This window comes from Lygodium microphyllum, chromosome 28 (assembly GCF_053477565.2).
Source record: "Lygodium microphyllum isolate KBCC chromosome 28, Lygodium_microphyllum_v1.1.10, whole genome shotgun sequence".
Lineage (NCBI taxonomy): Eukaryota > Viridiplantae > Streptophyta > Polypodiopsida > Schizaeales > Lygodiaceae > Lygodium > Lygodium microphyllum.
In genome coordinates, this window is record NC_141162.1 from 64,749,664 (window position 1) to 64,758,106 (window position 8,443).

General features: G+C 38.8%; 1 pseudogene; it reads left to right on the forward strand.

Moving 5' to 3' along the window:
* Positions 1-928: 928 nt before the first annotated feature.
* Positions 929-2,025, forward strand: LOC148011545 (FACT complex subunit SPT16-like; annotated as a pseudogene).
* Positions 2,026-8,443: the final 6,418 nt, after the last annotated feature.

An 8,443-nucleotide genomic window follows, 5' to 3' on the forward strand; every position in this document is an offset into this window, starting at 1 on the left:
ATATTGCTACTGTCAAGAGTATTACCAGCTAGTAGGTTGTTCAGTTGTTCAAGACTTTGAGATGCCACATTGCACAAAGGGAATGAGAGAAGGCTAAGAGGACCACTAATGACTAAAGAAAGACTCCACCTTTCAAAAAGGTAAACCTATTAGGTTGTCAGATCTATGGAAAAGGGCGCCTTTCCATGGACCCTTTGTGGAACAATTTGTCTCCAAAAATAACCAATGACAATGCTTATTAGGTGGATTTTGTAAGTTTGGCAACTTTTGCAAATATGCAAAAGTTGTATATCTGTTATCGTTCGTTTCACTTTTTGTTACCTATAGCTGATAAAAGCTCCAAAAATGGACACATGCAAGCTACATCGAACATAAAGTAGACCTTTAACATCTCGTATTCCTCTTGTGTGGGAAATCAATAGCTTCAATTTTCATGTGTGTCAAGTGTCATTGGGCTCGGGGGAAGATGCTCTAAGGCCTATAAGAGTGTTACCAACTAGCAGGTTGTTTAGCTATTCAAGACTTTGAGATGCCAGATTGCACAAAGGGAATGGGAGAAGGCTAAAAGGGCCACTTTAGAGGGTCTTCCAATGGTGCATTAGGGAATTGTATTTTTTTGAAAACTACGAATCCTTAACCTTCACATGGAGGGTTATGGAAAAGTTTCCTAAACTTTAGGAAACTCGATTCCTTTTCAAAACTTTTGCAATATATGCAAAATTTTTGAAATGATGGTGGTTTTTTGAGCTTCAACCAGTAAAATTCCAAGTCAAGTGTGCTAAAAACAAGCATTCAACCAATGAAAGATGACAGATGTAGGTCTTCCTTGCCGAAACAAAAACTATGGGAAAGCGAAGTAAAATCATAGCTATTCCTCTCAAATAATTTTGTTAGTTTAACCATTTGTTTTGGAACCCACCATGGAAATATGCTCTTATTAGTGACTAGAGAAAGACTCCAGCTTTCAAAAGGTAAAACTATTAGATTGTCAGATCTATGGATAAGGCTTGTCTTTGGTGGGAAAGGGCAGAAGTTGTCCGGATCATTAGAGGCACACATAAATGGGTTCAAATATGCCATTATGAAACCAGATGAGAAGATTAATACTATGTACAAGAATATCAAGCATGCTAAATTTTGTCTGGTCCATTAGAGGCACATGAAACCATATGCACACGTAAATGGATTCAAATATGCCACTATGAAACCAGATGAGAAGGTTGATATTATGTACACAAATATCAAGCATGCTTTCTACACCACTATGAAACCAAATGAGAAGGTTGAAATTATGTACAGGAATATCAAGCATGTCTTATTTCAGTCAAATGAAAAAGAGATGATTAGAAGGTTGAAATTATGTATAGGAATATCAAGCGTGCCTTCTTTAGGCAATTGAAAAAGAGAGATTGAAATTATGTACAGGAATATCAATTATTCCTTCTTTCAAGCGATTGAAAAAGAGATGATTACCATCATCTATTTCCACTTGCATAACTTTATCATGGTTGGAAACAATAACAACAAGGATGTACGATTATTTGTTGAGGTCACGGAGGTAGTTCAGATTCTTTTTGGGGGAAGATGTAGCACATATGATCCAAATGAGATTGATACACATCAGTTTGACAAAGAGCAGTAGGAAAGGGATATGAAATAAGATTAACAATGGGTTAAATCTTTTTGTGAAGGACTATGGAGGACCAACATCAATTTAAAGATTTGGATCTGGAGTTTGATGTGCCTTTCCAGGAGCTTAGGTCCCATGGGGTTGCTCACAAAGCTTCCGCTTTTATTGTTGCGACTGTTATGTGCTTTGTTGAACTTATGGAGCAACATTTTAAAAAATGTAGAAAATGGAAGTTAAACATGCAGGTCCTCATTTGTAGGCTGCCTCGACCTACTACAAAAGACACAGGAGACAGCATCTATTGCAAATATACCTGCCAGTCTCTGACGAAACCTATGCTACCCTTGATATGTTCTCACAACACAAGGGCAGCCAACATGGCATGCACTTCATGAGGACTTGGGTTTGCAAATGAACCATTGATAAGACAAAACATCTATAAAATAGTTGACTCTATATTCAAGATCATGTTGCAGAAGATTTAAACAATCGTGCTGCATATTACAAGACTTAAACAATCGTGTTGCAGAAGATTGAGAGAGAGAGAAAGAGAGAGAGAGAGAGAGGAGAGAGAGAGAGAGAGAGAGAGAGAGAGAGAGCACAATCCATACACAGAAATAAATAAAACATGCAACATCTAAGTATTTGCAATACTCAATATCTCTACAAGAAGTGAGAGAGAGAGAGAGAGAGAGTTGAGTGTCACTAGACATGCTACAAGAGAAGAGGATGGAGTAGTGAATGGAAAAGGCCAAGAGGAGGGAAGGTTCTTTCACCGGTACTTTTTACTTTTTTTATTTAATCTTGATCTCATGAGTACTTTTTAATCTTTTAATTTAACTATCTCATTTACTTCTTAGGAATAATGTAAGTTCAACATTATTTAAGTATAACCTTAAAACATATTTGAATGGAAAACTTCTAAATTAAGGCCCGTTACACACCGAACGATAGATGACCATTTTGCAAAAGAAGAGGTGTCCGCTGGGTACGTGGTGCACTTTCATTGGTCGTGATATTCACTGATGCTGAACACTCCTAGGTGGGGGATCTCCCCTGTCTTGGAATCCATTAGTGGCCACTAAGCTAAACGACAACAACTTCACATTTAAAAATGTTTTTGCAATTGACAAGTATCGAGCCTTTGCCAATCAACGTGCCCTCAAGCATTCATACCACTAAGCCATCCTTTGTCTTGTGATTCTTGGGCGCCAACCAGTGTCTAATGTATTTGAAAGATGGATTGCACACTGCCCCAACTATCCAGAGCAATGTGTAACTAGCCTAAGTTTATACTAGTCTTCCACGACCCGCATTACTGGGTCCAAAGGGGAATAGTGTGACCTCACATTACCAGGCCCAAAGGAGAATATATATTTTGGAGTGCAAATGTATGCATCCTTGTTCACACTCTTCCTCTTTCATTCTCTTTCTCATTCAATCACACTCGTGAAAATCTATGTGATTAAGATCTTTCTCACACTTCTACCTCAAGCTCTTTCTCACTCAGTCACAATATAACATTGGATCCCATCTTTCAAAACATTATCTAATGAAAATACTCAATAGCCATAATACATCATTTTTGCTAGAGGCCAAGTAACCTATGCAATGTTCCCTATCTCTATACATCTACACACACATTTACACATTTGTGTTATAATGGGAGAGAGAGGCTAAAAGACATGTATGCTTCACATGCTCCATATTAATTATCCTAACTATTTGTTTTGAAGCTACAAAAAAGATTAATCACATGTTTTGGTGTTTAGAGTTCATGGTTCTAGATCCATAAGCTATAAGTGTTTATGAGTTATGCTAAGTGTAGCTTATGGCTCTAGAACTATAAACTCTAAACATCAAACCATGTGATTAATCTAAAGCCATGGTTAGGTATTTAAAGTATATGGTTCTAAAGGCATGAGCAACTGCCAAGTATATAAGGTTCTAAAGCCATGGTTTGGTGTTTAGAGTTTATGGTTCTAAAGCCATAAGCGATTGCCAAGTGTAGCTTCTAGATGTCCTTCCTATCAACCATCATGCAGCAGAATGGTTCTAACAAAGAGCACGTTACCGGTGTCATGACATGGCTTGCCAGAGACAATGTTGCACATCAAGATGGCCTCAACCTATACACCATCAACTATCTATCAGCTTGCCTATTTCTTGTACATCCATGAGCCATACTGTTGATGTGGCATGCTTCTCGCCCTGCTTCAGCATTCAAGTGTGTTGCCACATATACACAACAAATGTTGAAATGAAAGCTATGACTACATGCACCAAAAGCTTACTTTGCCTCCAGAGCATTGGCTACTCTATGCACACAAAAGAAAGAGAGAGAGAGAGAGAGAGAGAGAGAGAGGAGAGTCTTGACGGAATGGAAGATTGTGGGCGCACCAATGGAGTTGTTGGCATAATTGTTGCATATGAATGACAAATTCTACAATGTCTTGTCCTAGGTAGACAGAGATGAAGCAAAGGAGGAGACAGTCACCAATTGCACCAAACGGCTATGCTACAATGTCAGATGTCCTTGTCATGATTGCAGCTACACCCAGGCATCCCATAAGGATTACGTGTGTGTGTGCGCTTGAGAGAGAGAGAGAGAGAGAGAGAGAGAGAGAGAGAGAGAGAGAGAGAGAGAGAGAGAGAGAGAGAGAGAGAGAGAGAGAGAGAATTCATGAAGATGAAGACAAAGACAAAGAAGGGGAGAGAAAAGCATTAAATGCAGCACATGCATTGTTATTAATTTGTAGCACATGCACAACACCTATTGGGGAGAGTATATCTACTAGTTAGAATTATTTGTATTTTTTCCAAAGTTTATTTCTTCACTTTCCACATAGGTTCATCGGCTGTCATTTTGTGCTTTGGGGATTAGCTTCGGTGTACTTCTCTCAAAAGACAAGAAAGATGCTTACCTCAAGCTAGATTAGAGCCATGCCCCACCTAGGTCAATTGACCTAGGTGTGCTTGGCATGGTTCAAGTTATGAAAGTGTGGCTCCATGATTTTAACTTTAGCACAAAATCAATAGAACTTCTCTCAATCCATGAAGTTGGACTAAGAATGGAGAGATTAGTATTTGCTTGGGAAACTTCATTACCACATGGCCAAAAAGCAGTAGTACAAGCTTGCATGTCAAAACCGAGGAGTGAGAGAGAGGAAGAGACCTTGTTTTCCACAAGTTTTTCATAAGATTAGATTTTTTGCATTGGGTTTATTTCCAACACCCTTGCCTTGAGCCAACACTCTTGTTGCCTTGGGTAAAATTTTGGTAAAATCCAATGCCTAGAAGCCATAGGAGGCATCAAGAGCCAAAAGCCCCATGATTCTAATCTTCAAAGATAAAATTTTTTGAAAGAATCAAGTAGCTACCTTGTTCGCCCCAAATCAAGAGAAGATAATGCTCCAATCTTGCTTGAAATCCTCAATGTAGACTCAATGTGTGTTGTAGATGCTTCTGCTTGACCTTTGGAAGCTAAAAGGTATTAATAAGAAGCCAAATCTTCAAGAATTGAAAGAACCTTCATGATGTCCATTTTCAGCCATGTTTAGGTTTTTGAAGCTCCAATAATTCAAGAGAGAGTGATGAAATTTTCTTCTATCATGCCATAGACTTGGAGGAGAGTTTGTAAGTGAACTTAAGTAGACTAGAAGCTAAGCTTAGCCTCCATTTTGCTCACATTGATGAGGGAGTGTGTCTTCAACAAAATTGGCACAAACAATCCATGAATATACTTGTTTACCACATGATCAAATTGGGACTTAAGTAAAGCATATACGTAATCTAAAGCAAGCTTCAACATGAAGAATTGATCTATAGTAGCCATTTGGACTGTTAAGGCACTGGGGAAGAGATAGAAGCAAGATCTTGGCTATGGAGTTAGGGAAATCTCAAGAATAAGAAAGAAGAGAGAGAAACTCTCTTTTTATAAAAGTAACCCTTGTTTTAGTCCATTCTTAATCTCTGTTAACCACAGTTAACTCAAGGACCTCTAAAATGTCATGAAAAGAGCCACAACTTGCTGTTTTCACCATAGATCCTCCAATATATGTCAACCACTATAACTAAATCTTGTACTCCAATTACCTGTCACTTGTCACTGTAACTAAATTTTTCCACGAAAATGACTCTTCTCATGGATCAAAGTCCATGGTTTGATACCAATGTAAAATAGCTAATTCTCAGAGCAAGAAAAATAATTTAAAATACAAGAAATATACCATATGTGCCAAGAAACCATAGCCAAGGTGGCTAGGCATGAAATTATATTGCCATGGAAGGCTGAGAATCATAAATGAATGCTACAACATGAATACTCACCTCATGCCAAGGTGGGACATGGTATACACCCCATGATCTTAGTAACTAAGATGGTGGGAGGAAGGAAACCTCAGATCTTGTATTCTTCAAAATGATAAAAGATATTTCACATGTTACATCTCCACCTTTTATACTTGACCCTAGGCTAAGGCATATCCTTTATTGTTGAGATATTTGCAATCACACCTACTTCAGTCCCTTTGTGAGAAGCAATGAGGGCTCAAGATCAGAATCCCATATGCATAATAGGAGAAAGTACCACCACTCAATTCCTATAAAGCGTTGTACTTGCACTCTTTTTCTAATGCAATGATAGTACTCTTTTCTTTCCAGTAAAGTATCAATGTCACTATCCACACACAAGATTGTGTTTATGAGTCCAAGTCTCAATCTTGGAACCTAATTGACTTGTGTGACAATTTTTCTTTGTCAAGGTCAATGTATTCATGAGTTTCTTCTTCCTCTTTCAACCTCCATAGCTTCCGCATCTGCCATGCTCTAGATTCAACATATTTTACATGGTATCAGAGCCCAGTTGGGCATGGCCTATCTCATCTCAACCTCCTTCTCTGCTCTTCCATCTTCTATTCATCATTGCTTAGCTCAAGTCCCAGCTAAAGGTCTCAATTTCCACCTCTATCTCCACTTGATCTTCTCGGCAACCATAGCCAGCCTGTACCTACCTTGCTTGGAGCCTTCATATCTCTCAAATCAAACCATATCTCACTAAGATTCCTTCTAGAGATATCTTCCTCTTCTCAAGGCGCTTCTTCTTGGCACTTCAAACCAAGACATTGATGATCATCTAGCTCAGGATTGTGTGAATACTAGCTTGTTGTTCTGTCTCTGCCTGTTTCTGATCGTACAATTCGTTCAACCCGTACACGCAACAATGTTGGTCATCATCATAGGGCTTTTGAATCTATACATCTAAACTCTCTCCCCCTTAGATGGTTTCTCAAATGGCTACCTCTTTGAGCAGCAATAAGCAAAAGACCAGCCGCCTGTTCCTAAAAACCCTAATCTGCCATAGCTCACTTTCACTAAAGCTCTTTTTTACTTCATCCACTCACTGATTCCAACACATTGAAGGTCATGTCACTCAGATTTGAAGGTCCTAGCATCAAATCAAGAAGGGGAATATTTGGATCTGAAAGATCTTGAAGGATTTTGCAGATTTTGAATATTTAAGGAAGAAACATAGTGTCTATTGACACTCATTTTAGTGCTCTAAGCACTTGTGTTTTTTGACACATCCCAACCAACTCTTTTGCTACTTAAATCTAATAACTCTAAAGTTGATTTACTGATGTTCCCGCAAGTTTAACATGGGCAAAGATTCTCCAACTGCCCATTTCAAAGGAGTCGGGTTTCATACATGGTAGACCTGCATCAAACTCATCTTGATGAAGAAGGGCCTCTAGGCCATTACCACTGGAAAAGAGAAGAAGCCTCATGATGCGGATCTTGCTATCACTTGGCAAAAGAACAATGATAAGGCTCAGGTCATTATCAAACTGGAGCTAGATGACAGCTATATCCACCATGTGGATAACTGTGAGACCTCACAGGATGCATGGAAGAGACTTGACACTTTGTTCTGTGCACAACCTAAATCATCAAAGTACGGTCTCCTGATAGAGTTTTTAAGCCTTGAAATGAAGTTCAACATATCACTTGTCACGCATCTAAATTACATGGAAGGACTTCTAACCCAACTTGCAGGAATCAACATTAAAATGGAAGAAGATGTTTCCATCGGTATTCTACTTAAGAGTTTGCCTCCTCAATATAATAATGTATCAACAACTTTAATCAACATGCCAAACCTTGAACTTGTTGATATCCAAGCATCACTGTTAGATGAGGAAAAGAAGCTAAAAACTAAGGAAGAACCAAGTACCTCTAGAGATGAACATGCATTATATGTGGCAATAGGTACAAAGGCAAGAAGGATCAGCTCTTCTGTGACTTCTGCAAAAGGGCCGGATACACCAAGAAGTTCTGCCACGCCAGAAAGAGGTCCCAAAAGGCCTATCTAGTTGCAGTCAAAGAAGAAGAAGAAAATGGAGCAAAGGAAGAAGAATAAGAATAAGACCACTAGGAGAAGGACAAACCTCATTAGTTCTTCTATTCAGATAGTCTTTTATAGTTTTGTATTTTCTAGCTCTAATGCTTCAAACATAAACTTGTAAACTCTTCAATTATCCTTGTACTACAGCCTTTGTATACTTTGTGAGGCCCCTGCTACAACCTCTAGATGTCCATCATGTTTGTGGCACCCACACTTAGCCTTTTCTGTGATAGCCTCTAGTGTTTTGCCATGTTTATGGTGTGCCCACCCTTTGCAGGTGTTGCTTTCACTAAAGCCTCTATACGCTTTATACTTCTAGTTGTGATTGAGGAGGGGTGTTGAGATATTTGCAATCACACCTACTTCAGTCCCTTTGTGAGAAGTAGTGAGGGCTCAGGACCAAAATCCCA